The following is a 14,151-nucleotide window of genomic DNA, read 5'->3' as shown; positions in this document are numbered from 1 at the left end:
CCTGGTGGGGGGGGATCAGAGAAGGCTTCCCCGGAGAAAGGATGCTAAAAGAGATGGGAAGCCCAAGCAGGCATTTGCAATCTGTTCTCCCATCAAGTTTTTCCAGGGCAAAAGCATCTTATTCATTGTTGTGTTGCCCCTTACCTAGATCTGCAGCTACACATAGTAGGTGCTCAATACATTTGCTTGCTTGAGTAAATAAATTACTGAGCAAACAAATTGAATGGGCAAATGAAAACCATCTTAGTTTTAAGCAAGTGGACAACCTTACCTCAACACCCCTGCTTCCAGTATCAGGTGGTAGGACTGAAGATGAAGGCTGTGTTTTGCCTTTTCACAGTTTATTGTAGTTTTTTTTTTGGCCGCACTCACGGTCTGCAGATGTTCCCAGGCCAGAGATCTAACCTGCACCACAGCAGTGACCCAAGCTGCTGCGGTGACAACAGCGATACTTAACCTGCTGCACCACAAGGGGAACTCCTTACTGTGGTATTTCTTTTTGACCTTTAGACTTGCTTTAGTAATAGGTGTGAGTGGTTTCGTGGTTTTTTTTTTTTTTTTTGGAAAGAGTTTGTGGCTTTTATTTCAGTATGCTATAGAAGGAAATATTTCATTGAATTTATTAATGTCTATGACGTTTATGGATAATATTTTCCTTAAAATGCTTGTACAATTTTCTTTTTCTTTCTTTTTTTTTTTTTTTTTGTCCTTTTGCCTTTTCTAGGGCCGCTCCTGTGGCACATGGAGGTTCCCAGGCTAGGGGTCGAATTGGAGCTGTAGCCACCGGCCTACACCAGAGCCACAGCAGCACGGGATCTGAGCCGCGTCTGCGACCCACACCACAGCTCACGGCAACGCCGGATCCTTAACCCACTGAGCAAGGCCAGGGATCGAACCTACAACCTCATGGTTTGTAGTCGGATTCGTTAACCACTGAGCCACGACGGGAACTCCCTAAGATTTTCTTAATGGAAAAAAAGAAAACCTAAAGTTGTGAAGTGGGAGTGGAAAGAAATTGGGGGGCGGGCAGCAGGAAGAGCTGGAATGAAAAACCAAGAATGACCTTGCCTTTGTGTCCGTGGGTTCAAAGCACTCTCTTGTTCACAACCGGGGCCAGGCCTTTCGAGTGACCATCATCCACTTCTATGAGTGTGATGGTTAATTTCATGTATCAACTTGACTGGGCCGCAGGGTCAAATATTATTATGGGTGTGTCGTGAAGGTGATTGGGGATGAGATTAACATTTAAATTAGTAGATGGAGTGAAGCAAATTAGGTGGGCCTCATCCTATCAGTTGAAGGCCCATAAACCAAAAAGGCCGACCCTCCTCTGAGTAAGACAGAGCTCCTTCTTCCTGAATCCCCTCGAATTCAACCCTTTCCTGCCTTTGGCCTTGAACTGAAACTTCGGCCCTTCCTGAGACCTGAGGCTGCCGGCCTTCAGCCTGCAGCTACACCACCTGGTCCTCAGGCCCTGACTCGGACTGGGAACTCGCACTGCCAGCTCTCCTGGGTCTCCAGCTCACCAACTCCCCCTGCAGATCTTGGGACTTGTTAGCCTCCATGAAAAATTGTGAGCCAATTTTTTTTTTTAACTCCACTTGTAATAATATCACTTTAATTCAGAAATTTAAATTTACACATTCGTAGCAACTATCTTAAAAAGTATATGCCTTGTTTAAAAAAAAATGGCATTTCCAGAACAGGAGTTAGCCAAAAGCAATAGCAAAATCACATGATTACAGTCGGCTGAATTTGCACATAACATCCCTTAAACATCAAAAAGTAAAATAATCACACATACTCCTTTCCTGTCATCAAATTATTTTTAAAAACCTAATATCGGTACTCCAATGAACAAAAGTATAAACATCTTCCTCTTTTTTTTTTTTTTTGGCCACATGCACAGCATGCAGAAGTTCCCAGACAAGGGATCAAACCTGCACCACAGCACTGATCTGAGCCAGTGCAGTGACAACGCTGAACCTTAACCCATTGAGCCACATGGGAACTCCTAAACATCTCTTTATGACCAACTGTGTGAGCCAGCTTTTTATGATGACTCTTTCTCTGTACATAAATCGGATTGGTTCTGTTTTTCTGGAGAACTGTCACTAATAGATGAACGTTTTACTAACAGCAGGTAAATCATTGACTCATAGATGCCAGAGCTGGGGCTCAAGCTCCTCCCTCAGTTTATGGATGACGAAACTTAAGCCCGAGAAGGAAGTTTCTTCCCATGGCACACTCCTCCTACTGTGTTCACTACCTAGCTGATGCTGGGATGCTCCTTAACTGGAAACCAGATTTAGAAATAGTTCTTTTTATTTTTAAATTTTTTGTTCTTCTTTTTATGGCCAGACCAGCAGCATATGGAATCTCCTGGGCCAGGGGTCAAATCAGCTGCATCTGCAAATTACACCGCAGCTTGTGGCAGTGCCGAATCCTTAACCCATGGGCATGGCTAGGGATCGAAACTGCATCCTCACAGAGACAACGCTGGGTCCTTAAACTGCTGAGCCACAACAGGAACTCCAACAATACTTTTTAAAAAAAAATACTTAAAACATATTTTTGGCCATGGCTGCAGCGTGCGGAAATTCCTGGGCCAGGGATTGCCTATGCCACAGGAGTGACCCAAGCCACAAGCACATCCTTAACCCACCAAGCCACCAGGGAACTCCTAGAAATAATATTTAAAATGCAAATATCCCTGGGAAAATAACATACTGATCTGAATTCATAAGAGACTATAAATGGCCTGACGAAATGTTTTCTGAAGAGCACTTTTTTAGGGGGAAGACACGGGTACACTGTGAAAAGGTAGGTATAGTTAGTTCCTAGCCTCCTGGAGGTCTTTGGTAAATGAGTTTCAGAGATGGACAGGAGAGAGCCCTGCTCAATGGGCATCGTTTGGTTCTTGAATGTGAAAGGAGGAGAGGAGTTCCCATCGTGGCGCAGCAGAAACACATCAGACTAGGAACCGTGAGGTTGCAGGTTCCATCCCTGGCCTCGCTCAGGGCATTAAGGATCCAGCGCTGCCGTGAGCTGTGGTGTAGGTGGAAGTCGAAGCTCGGATCTGGCATTGCTGTGGCTGTGGCATAGCCAGTGGCTACAGCTCCAATTAGACCTCTAGCCCGGGAACCTCCATATGCTATGGGTGTGGCCCTAAAAAGCAAAAAAAAAAAAAAAAAAAAAAAAAAAAAAAAATAGTGCCTGATGCAGAGTAAGCACTATATAATACTTTGTTAAATCCCATTTGGGACAGTGGGAGGTGGGGTAGAGGAGGGGCAGGGCCGGCCCACAGACCTCACCTCCTTGTGACCTCGAGAGCTGGCCCAGACTGCTGTGGTGCTGGGAAGCTGAGACTTTGCACATCTGGGGGAAGGCATGGCTGGAGCTGGCGCGATCCTTAATTTCAGTGAGCTCGCAGGCAATTTCTGAAAATACAGCTTCTAGCAGTAATGCTTGCATCTTTTTAAAAATAACACTTTGTGTGCATGCGTCTGCCTTCTGGCTACATTGGAACGTGTCAAGGGTAGAGTGGGTGGAGGGTGTTTGGAGCCTATTTTCAGACCTGTGTAACTTTGCTTTTTGCTTGCAAGAAGCTTCTGAGAGAGTTTCCTCTTTGGTTCAGCAGCTTGAGAGAGAAAGCCGTGTTGGGCCGATCTGGCCAGTATTATAACTGTCCTTCCTATTTAGAGCAAGGGCAGTGGGCAAGATGGTAGAGAAACTTGAAATCCCACCACGTGATGAAGGTGTGAAGGAAATGGGGGTTTGGTTAGTAAGGGAAAGAGACTCCCCAGGGGATTTTGGAACATTCTTCAGCTTTTTTTGTTTTGTTTTGTTTTTTGTTTTTTTTTTTGTCTTTTTAGGGCTGCATCCACGGCATGTGGTGGTTCCCAGGCTAGGGGTCATATCAGAGCTACAGCTGCCAGGCTAGCCAGAGCCACAGCAATGCAGGATCCGAGCTGTGTCTGTGACCTACAGTACAGCTCATGGCAATGCTGGATCCTTAACTCACTGAGCGAGGCCAGGGATGGAACCCGTGTCCTCATGGATGTTAGTCAGGTTCATTAACCACAGAGCCACGACGGGAAATCCTCTTCAGCTTTTTAAAGAGCTGTTCTGGGACTGCCTGGTAGCCTAGTGGGTTAAGGATCTGGTGTTGTCACTGCTCAGGTCACGGCTGTGGCATGGGTTCTGTGAGAACACAGAGAGAAGGTGTTGGTTTCGACCTGGGAATCAGGGTCTCACCAGAGTGGGATCAGGCTGCTGCCTCGATCTTGGGCTTCCCAGCCTTCAGAACTGTGAGAAATCAATTTCTGTTGTTTATAAGCTGTGCGGTCTGTGGTATTTTGTTATAGCAGCTTGAATGGACTAAGACATCATGGAACATTTGACTCATTCAGCCCACTCCCTCTGCCCAGACTCTGTGCTCACCAGTTTGCATGATGGCCATGATTTGGCTTTTCATGTTAGTTTCTCTACAGGAAAGGCATATGACAGAAGGACCCTGTCACAGCACTTATCTCAGTGTTCTAAATGTTTGTCCATCTATTATCCTAGACTGGAGTTTCTTGTGGCCCTCTCTGTTAGCACGGTGCCTGGTACTTAGCAGGAACTCATGATATATTTAAGTGATGAAGGCTGGAGGGAACAATCACATCTAATTGGAGTCAAAGTGGGCACAGATCAGGAGAAACAGCATTTGAGAGCTGGGCCTTCTTTTTTTTTTTTTTTATTACTCAAGTGAATTTATCACAGCTGTAGTTGTATAATGATCATCACAATCTGATTTCACAGGATTTCCATCCCACAGCCCAAGCACATCCCCCCACCCCCCCAAACTGTCTCCTCCGGAGACCATAAGTTTTTCAGTGTCTGTGAGTCAGCATCTGCTCTGCAAAGAAGTTCAATCTGTCCTTTTTTCAGATTTCACATGTCAGTGAAAGCATTTGATGTTGGTGTCTCATTTTATGGCTGACTTCACTTAGCATGATACTTTCTAGGTCCATCCATGTTGCTAAGAATGCCGGTATTTTGTTCTTTTTAATGGCTGAGTAATATTCCATGGTGTATATGTACTACATCTTCTTGATCCACTCCTCTGTTGATTGACATTTAGGTTGTTTCCATGTCTTGGCTATTGTAAATAGTGTTGCAGTGAACATTGGAGTACATGTGTCTTGAGCTGGGCCTTCTTTAAAGTCAGAGCTCCTCATTCAGAGTTTACTAAGTCCAGGAGTTCCCTGGTGGTCTAGTGGTTAAGGACTTGGTGGTGTCACTACTGTGGCTCGGGTTACTGTTGTGGCTTGGATTCAATCCCTAGCCTGGGAACTTCTTTATGCCACAGTCATGGGCAAAAATAAATAAATAAATAAATAAATAAATGACTGAGTTCCTATTATGTACGAGGTACTAGGCTAGGAGATGCTGGATGTACAGAGATGATTGACGCTCTTTGCCTTTAAGGAATTCTATGGGATGGAGGGTACATTCCAGGTTGAAGGAGCTACATACACAAAGGTTGGAGTCCTGGATGTGCTTGATGTGTTTGCAGGGGCGGGGATGGGGCCGGGGGCGGGGCTCTAGTGTGTAAGGCTGGAGATTAGGCTGAAAGAGGGCTAGGCTGTACAGGGTCAGTAATCAAAATAGGCCACATTGAAGGATGATCTGGTCTTTAAACCTTGCTCTTCACAGGCCTGTCAGGCCAGAGTTTGGACTTTCTCCTGGAAGCAGCAGAGAAATCAACCACTGGACACTCTCAAGCGGATGAATGATATAATCAAGAGCGGGTTTCAGTGATTTTCCTTGTGGGCTTGCAGAAGATGGGCTGGAATGCTTGGACACTGAGAGAGAAGTTAGAAGGCTACTGCAATAGTCCTAGCAAGAGATGGTGAGAGCCTCTGGGAAAGGTATGAGGAGGGGGCAGAAGCGAGGTATTCCAGACATCAGGCACAATAGACCATGGCGACCAGGTTGTCTGTGGAGGGTGAGGAAGAAGGAATTGTTAGAGACGACTGAAATGTCTGGGTAATGCTTTCAACTGAAATTGGGAAGGAGAATCTAGGGAGGTGTGGCAGGTACAGGTAATCCATTCAAGTTGTATATTCTGAGACGGGGCCAGGGTGGTGGGGTCTATGAAAATATCCAGGTGAAGAAAAACCCTGTAGGAAATTGGAAGGGGATCCAGGGTTCAGGGCAGAAGTAGGGGTCCAAGATAAAGATTACGGGTCATTAGCATTTGGGGGGGTGAACCAAGCCTTGGAGAGAATGAGGTCCCTTGTGGGGAGTGTGTTGAGGGGCAATAGCTCAAAGACAGAACTCTGGGGTAAGGACAGAGCCCATACTTCAGAGCTGGCGGGACACAAGCCCCCAAAGAGACAAAAACCGGCCAGAGAGATGGAAGAATAATCATGGAAGCCAAGAGGGAACTGTGTTTGGGGGAAGGTACCAGGAGGGGACATCTAAGCCTGCTTTGGAGGTCGGGGGTGTGTTTACCTAAGGAGGTGATGCCTGAATTAGTCTTTTTTTTTTTTTTTTTTTGGCCACCCCAAGGCATATGGAGTTCCTCGGCCAGGGATCAGCTCTGAGCTGCAGCTGTGACCTATGTTGCACCTGTGGCAACACCGGATCCTTTAACCCACTGTGCCAGGCCAGGGATCGAACCTGTACCCTGGCGCTGCAGAGATGCTGCTCTTTCCATTGCACCTTAGTGGGAACTCCTGAATTCACCTGAAGAATGGAGAACAGGATGATGCCTAGAAAGAGGAGGTGAGGTCTGGCAATTAGGATGGCTGTAGCCTTCACTGGGGAAGCGTCAATGGTGGGACCAGTAGACAGCTAGTGGTTTGAAGAGTGAGTGGAAGGTGAGAAAGTGTAGGTGGCAAATATAAACCATTACTTTTTTTTTTTTTTTTCCTTTTCTGCTTTTCAGGGCTGCCGCCGCGCATATGAAAGTTCCCAGGCTAGGGGTCCAATGGGAGCTGTAGCTGCTGGCCTATGCCACAGCAATGCCAGATCCTTAACCCACTGAGCAAGGCCAGGGATCAAACCTACCTCCTCATGGATGCTAGTCAGATTCGTAGCTGCTGAGCCATGACGAGAACGCCAAACCATTACTTTTTTGAAGGTTGATATGGAAAGGAAGGGAAGAGATAGGCTGATAGCTGAAGGGTGGCTTGAACACCTCTCTGCATCAGGCATGTTCGTGCCCTTCGCCCGGAAGACTGAGTCATTCTGTGAACATGTATTAAGTAGCTCCCAGGGTAGGGACCATGCTGGGAGGAGCTGGGCTGCAAAGCGGACCTGGTACAAAGGGTTGAAGAGACAAATAAGAAATTTCAGGGGAGTTCCCATCATGGCGCAGCGGTTAACGAATTCGACTAGGAGCCATGAGGTTGTGGGTTTGTTCCCTGCCCTTGCTTAGTGGGTTAAGGATCCGGCGTTGCCGTGAGCTGTGGTATAGGACGCAGATGCAGCTCGGATCCTGCATTGCTGTGGCTCTGGCATAGGCTGGCAGCTACAGCTCTGATTTGACCCCTAGCCTGGGAACCTCCATATGCCGTGGGAGCGGCCCAAGAAATAGCAAAAAGACAAAAAAAAAAAAAAAGAAAGAAATTTCAGGTCAGTGAGGTGAGTGTCACTGACAGGGTCAATGTTGGACACAATGGGAGCCTGGAGGTCACAGGCCCAGTCTAGGGGTTTAGAGGGACTCCCAGAGCCAGTGACATCTGAGCAGAGACCTAAAGTAGAAGACAGCCAGGTGAGGCAGAGCAGGGGAGAAGGCATTCCTAGTAGAAGGTTTTGGAGTTCCCTGGTGGCTGGTAGTGAAGAATCTGGCATTGTCACTGCTGCAGCTCAGGTCACTCTTGTGGCAAGGGTTCGATCCCTCACCTGGAAACTTCCACAGGCCACAGGTGGGGTTGAAAAAAATTATTTTATGTTATTTTATTTTATTTTATTGTCTTTTTGCCTTTTCTAGGGCCACTCCTGCGGCATATGGAGGTTTCCAGGCTAGGAGTCTAATCAGAGCTGTAGCTGCCGGCCTACACCAGAGCCACCGCAAGGCAGGATCCGAGCTGCTTCTGCAACCTACACCACAGCTCAAGGCAAAGCCAGATCCTTAACCCACTGAGCAAGGCCAGGGAGCGAACCCGCAACCTCACGGTTCCCAGTCGGATTTGCCAACCACTGAGCCACTACAGGTATTTATTTACTTATTTAGTGTATTTTTTTGCTTTTTAGGGCTGAACCTGTGGCATATGGAGGTTCCCAGGCTATGGGTCCAACTGGGGCTGTAGCTGTAGGCCTACACCACAGCCACAGCCACATGGGATCTGTGCCACGTCTGCGACCTACACCACAGCTCACAGCAACGCCCGATCCTTAACCCACTGAGCGAGGCCAGGGATTGAACCCATATCCTCATGGATCCTAGTCGAAAATGAATCTGACTAGCATCCATGAGGATGCAGGTTCAATCTCTGGCCTCACTCAGGGCTGGGATGGGAGGTGGGGAGTAAGCAAAGATATAGTGTTTGTTGGGGGGGGGGGACAATTCAAAAAAAATCTAATCAGAATTCTGCTCCATGAAACCTTGCCTTTGGACTCTTTTCCATCATGAGCAGAAGCCCTGTTCTCCTTCTACTTAAGGGCTCTCCGCTTGGAATTTGATTCCTAGACTTTTGAGCAGTTTACATGCATCGCAGCTGCCTTTTCTTAGAAAAGAGGAGGAGCCGAGAAAGAGGGGAGAATAAATGCCCTACAGACCCAGCACTTTGCCTGCTTCACAGGGTGAGTCCAGACAGAATTCAAATTTCCTTCCCTTGAGAGGGGGAAGCCAGAGGCTGCGTCACACTTCTGAACTGGGTATACAACGCACAAGCTAAGGTCTCCGGCACAGCAAAACCCATTTTGTTTTGCAGCTGGATAAATAAAGTAAGGAAGAAAAAAGCTGGCATCACCATTTTTGAATTAGCACCAAGTCTTTCAGGCTCCACCCCTTTCAGGAAATGTTCCTTAATGCGGTGGGAGGTGGTAATTTCACTCCCTCTCCTAAGCCCTCCTCACCACAAGGCTCCCTGTTTACAGCAGCGCTTACCCCTTCATTTGTCAGCCTGACTTTGCTTTTTCCACCATCTCTGGATCCTTCGCTGAATTGTTTGTCTATGTCTACAGGATCAAAAGAGATAATGTGAGAGAATCTAAAAACAATGCAAGCCACCGATAGTAATGACTGTCTCCGAGGGTGTCAGTGGGACCGGTCCAAGATTGAAAGTTCCTAGAAAAAAGAACAAAGCCTCTTTGAGTTTCTTCTACAGTCAACAGCATAGTATTATGCTGAGTAATAGTATTGGTGGCTCCTGAATTAATTGAAAGAGCAACATTTTCCAACCAGTTATAACACATACAAGAGAGAAAACAAAACTTCTAGTTTAAAATTCAGAGCAAGATACATCCTACAAGGAGTTGGACAAACTACCCAGAAAAAATATATATATATATATGTGTATATATATATATATATATATTTTTTTTTTTAGAGCCGCACCCTCAGCATATGGAGGTTCCCAGGCTAGGGATCGAATCAGAGCTACAGCTGATGATCCACACCACAGCCACAGCAACATGGGATCTGAACTGCATCTATAACCCACACCACAGTTCATGGCAATGCCGGATCCTTAACCCATTAAGTGAGACCAAGGATCGAACCTCTGTCCTCATGGATACTAGTTAGATTTGTTTCTGCTTGAGCCTCCACGGTAACTCCTACATATGTATTTTTGGCAGCTCCCACATTCCAGAACCAGGGATAGAACCCATGCCCCAGCAGTGACCCAAGCCACAGCAGTGACAATGTGGGATGCCTTAACCTGCTAGGCTATCAGGGAACTCCTAAATCACCCAGAATCTTGTCCAGTTCCACACAAGGTGGATTTCATGAGCTTTTGTCAATTAAGTTATATCTTTTTCTAAAGGGCAGTTAGGAATGAAGTTTCCTCGTCTTTCTCTAGAAGACACCCCACATCAATTTTCATAAGCTGAGAAAAAAGTACATTTATCGAAGACCAATAAAACTATTTTTGGTGAAAAATATTTGTGGAGGAGAAAAAAAGGTGGACTGGGCGTAGATTCCAAAAATGAAAATGACATGAAATTATTCCTGAGGTATGTTTATGGCGGGCCATCAAATGTCTTAGGTAGTTGCTATGCCTCAGGCAGGTAACTGCAATAACTCATGTCTCGTCATGTTCTCTCTGACAAACCGTGTGTCGGTGGAGATTACAGCTGGGGCTGCGAGATGTTGCCAGGAGCTTTCCACAGTCTAGAGGCCACAAGCACCTTGTTCAAAGACTTTTTCATGGATTTTTCTCTGGATCTTGAATATTCTCTGATGATGTCTTATTATTGGGGAAAAAAACCATCTTAGTGAAAAGACATTTCTAACCATCATCTCGCTGCTGGTCTTTGGTGAATTTTAGGCCCTTGATAGGCTAAGCAAACACCCCCAAGCTCAACAGATGGCTAACATGCATTTTATTTTTAAAGATAAATTTTCCTCGAAGATTTCAATCCCGACAAAGGCAGTACCTATGGGGTCATTTAACAAGAGTTCGAAGCAGAGTTTGATCCACCATCTTTTTCTTTTACTCTTCTATACCACAGTCTAGAAGGGAGAGGTATGGCTTTCTTTTATTCATTATTTCTTTTCCTTTCTTTCTTTCTCTTTTTTTTTCTTTTCTTTTCTTTTTTTTGGCTGCACCCACGGCTTATGGACGTTTCTGAGCCAGGGACTAAATCTGAGTGACAGCTGTGACCTACACCACAGCTTCCGAAATGCCTGATCCTTAACCCTTTGTGCTGGGCTGGGGATCTATCCCGCGTCTCAGCAAGGACCCAAGCCTTTGCAGAGATAACACCAGATCCTTAACCCACTGTGCCTGTGCCGCAGCGGAACTCCAACGATACGCATTCATTCTTTTTTTTTTGGCCACCCCTGCGGCATGTGGAAGTTTCTAGGCCAGGGATCAAACCCTCACCACAGCAGCGACAATGCCAAATCCTTAACCTGCTGCATCACAAGAGAACTCCAGACTTTATTTTTGAAAATGTTCAAAGTGAGGCCCCCCAAAAAATAAGGATATTACTTCCCTAGGATTTCAGCAGGAGGATTTCCTCCGGAGGATCAAGCTTTGAGTATTCAGAGACTGAAAGGCTAGAACTGAGAGTTCCCTGGGTTTTCTTCTTTCATCTCAGTGGTGGTGCAACTTGCCTCACGTCTGTTCCCACCTGGGGTTATGCTGCTTCCTTTGACTTAAAGGTTATCTCCTCTCTATTTCATGTGCTGTAAGACATTGCCTGAAAGACACACCAGGCAATGGGATGGCTCCATGCTTGCTCCGTGAATCAGAGTCCATGAACTGTCTTTAGGAAAAAGGGATCCAGTCACCCCTTGGTATCTGTGGAGGGTTGCTTCCAGCACCTGCCCCGCACCAGGATACCAAAATCTGAGGATGCTCAAGTCCCATGTATAAAATGGTGTTATATTTACACACACATATGCTCTGGTATACTTTATTTTTCTTTTCTTTCACTGCTTTTTAGGGCTGTACTTGTGGCATACGGAGGTTCCCAGGCTAGGGGTTGAATCAGAACTATAGCTGCCGGCTTATACCACAGCCACAGCAACACCAGATCCCAGCCACATCTGTGACCTACACCACAGCTCACGGCAGCACCGGATCCTTAACCCACTGAGTGAGGTCAGGGAGTGAACCCACAACCTTATGGTTCCTAGTCGGGTTTGTTTCCACTGAGCCACTATGGGAACTCCCCACTGGTATACTTTAAATCATGTCTAGATTATTTATAATACTTAATACAATGTAAATGCTTAGTAAATAGTTGGCATGCAGCAGAGTCAAGTTTGGCTCTTTGGAAAATTCTGGAATTTTTTTTCTAGTATTTTTGATCCTCGATTAGTTAAATCTGTGAACATGGAACCCCTGGATACAGAGAGATGACTGTACTAACTTGGGGTAAAGATGAGGCAGTGAAGTAGAAGAGAGGGAAGGGGAAGTTGCCTTAAGAGGAAATGAACATAACTTCTTATTGGGGTAAGAAATGCAACCACACAGGGAACTATATAACTAATCACTTGTGATGGAATGTGATGGAGGATAATGTGAGAAAAAGAATATATGTATATATAGCTGGATCACTTTGCTGTACAGCAGAAAATGTCAGAACACTGTAAATCAACTATAGCAAAACATTTTTAAAAAAGAAATGTAAGTAAATTAGGGGCACTGGGGTGGCTGGGCTGGGACAACTGTAAAGGTTAAACACACAATCTAGGGCAGATCAGGCAGAAAACATGTGTGTAAACAGTCAATAAAATCTACAAATTTTAGGAGTTTCCGTCGTGGCTCAGTGGTTAACGAACCCGACTAGGAACCACGAGGTTGCGGGTTCCGTCCCTGGCCTTGCTCAGTGGGTAAAGGATCCGGCGTTGCCGTGAGCTGTGGTGTAGGTTGCAGAAGCAGCTTGGATCCCGAGTTGCTGTGGCTCTGGAATAGGCCGGCGGCTATAGCTCTGATTCAACCCCTAGCCTGGGAACCTCCATATGCCACAGGAGCAGCCTAAGAAATGGCAAAAAGACCAAAAAAAAAAAAAAAAAAAAAAAAAACCCTGTACAAATTTTATGTGAGATAGCCCTGGGTAGCGAAGGCTAAGAATGGGAATTCATCTATTTGCTGGGAAAATGACCAAACAAGATAGCAAAAAAGCACAGTCTTTTTGGTTGACCAACATACATGCCATGGAGTTTGCAAAAACAGAACCATCTGTTGTGTGAGGAACCATGGAGAGAGATTCTATATTTACAGAATCCTGAGTGGGAAAACCAGGCACATTAATGGACTTTTTAATTTCAATGCACTCCTCTGAAATCCACTTTTCTTCTAGTTTCTCTGCTGTCAACATACAGTGTGTTTAAAAAACAAACAAGACAAAACAGAAAACCCAATCAATTTGAAAGCACACAGACTTGCTATGACTAATTTAGGAACTCCCAAAGTAGGCCCTTTTCCAAAAACACCTCAGAATTGACAATACTGTCAGCCCAGTCTACAGGGTTATGATACAACTACAGACCCTGAGGCTAAATCAGATGTTTACTGCTAGTTTGGGCACAGCAGGGTAGTCTGCAGAGAAGCTCTGAATGCTTAGCTGTTCCAAAATCTTTAACTGGCTTTAAAATAAAATCTTCCTATAAACAAATGTTTCTATTGGGTGCATCTTAAAAAGTCTACCTTAAAAATTCTTATTTCTGGAGTTCCCTGGTGGTTCAGTGGGTTAAGGATCTGGTGTTGTCACTGCTGCAGCTCCGGCCACTGCTGTGGCTCAGGTTTGATCCCTGGCCCAGGAACTTCTGTAAGCCAAAGGCGTGCTCCCCCCCCCCCCAAATCATATTATTTCCTTTTGGTTTCTAAAATGGAAGTTGTTGCAAGGAAAAAACTTGTAGCAGGGGCCAAAACTGCTAGTGCTTTTCAGATATTTCGTGTTCCTTTTAAAACACATCTTAATGAAAATAAGTTTACGATCCTTGGGTAAAATTATTTTAGAAGGGTTAACATCTTCAGAGGGCCGTTGCTTTTCCACGAATAACTGTGTATCACAATTACTCTGTATTATGGTGGAGGAGGTTGGAAATGAAAGGAAGTGATGACTCTTTTCCAAAAGCCTTCAAAGGGATGATAGGATCCCATTTCACTCAGTGAGGTCAACTAATTTCACCACGAATTCAATTGTGGGAATGAGGAGGAGGCAAAATAAATGACGTCACTATTTATTGGGTGTCCACTATGTGCCAGGTAAAATAAAATCACATTTTCTCAGCAATGCCGCACGTTATTTCCGTTTTACATAAGGGGACTGAGGTTCAGAGAGGTTAAGCAATTCACTGCAGGACACACAGCTAGTACATGACCAGGAAAAACAGAGTCTAAGACTTTGGTCTGTCCTTGATTTCCTGTTAAATGGGATATGTAATCCATTTCTTGGAGGTTTTGTTTAGCTGTCTCCACCTTCTGTTGATAAATTCTTCAAGGAGTTTCTCTTATCAAGTGTGACCTGGTTTCT

General features: G+C 45.4%; 1 long non-coding RNA gene across 1 annotated transcript in view; it reads right to left on the bottom strand.

The window, feature by feature from the left end:
- LOC106504941 overlaps positions 5,076-14,151 on the bottom strand; it is a 10,430-nt gene continuing 1,354 nt past the window's right edge. The window contains exons 2-4 of the long non-coding RNA XR_001298900.2: positions 9,107-9,286; positions 7,063-7,311; positions 5,076-5,986 (exon numbers count right to left, since the gene is read on the bottom strand). This is a non-coding gene — a long non-coding RNA (uncharacterized LOC106504941). The remainder of the gene's footprint in view (positions 5,987-7,062; positions 7,312-9,106; positions 9,287-14,151) is intronic.

Source organism: Sus scrofa, chromosome 9 (assembly GCF_000003025.6).
Source record: "Sus scrofa isolate TJ Tabasco breed Duroc chromosome 9, Sscrofa11.1, whole genome shotgun sequence".
Classification (NCBI taxonomy): Eukaryota; Metazoa; Chordata; class Mammalia; order Artiodactyla; family Suidae; genus Sus; species Sus scrofa.
This window is presented reverse-complemented; position numbering and strand designations above follow the sequence as displayed.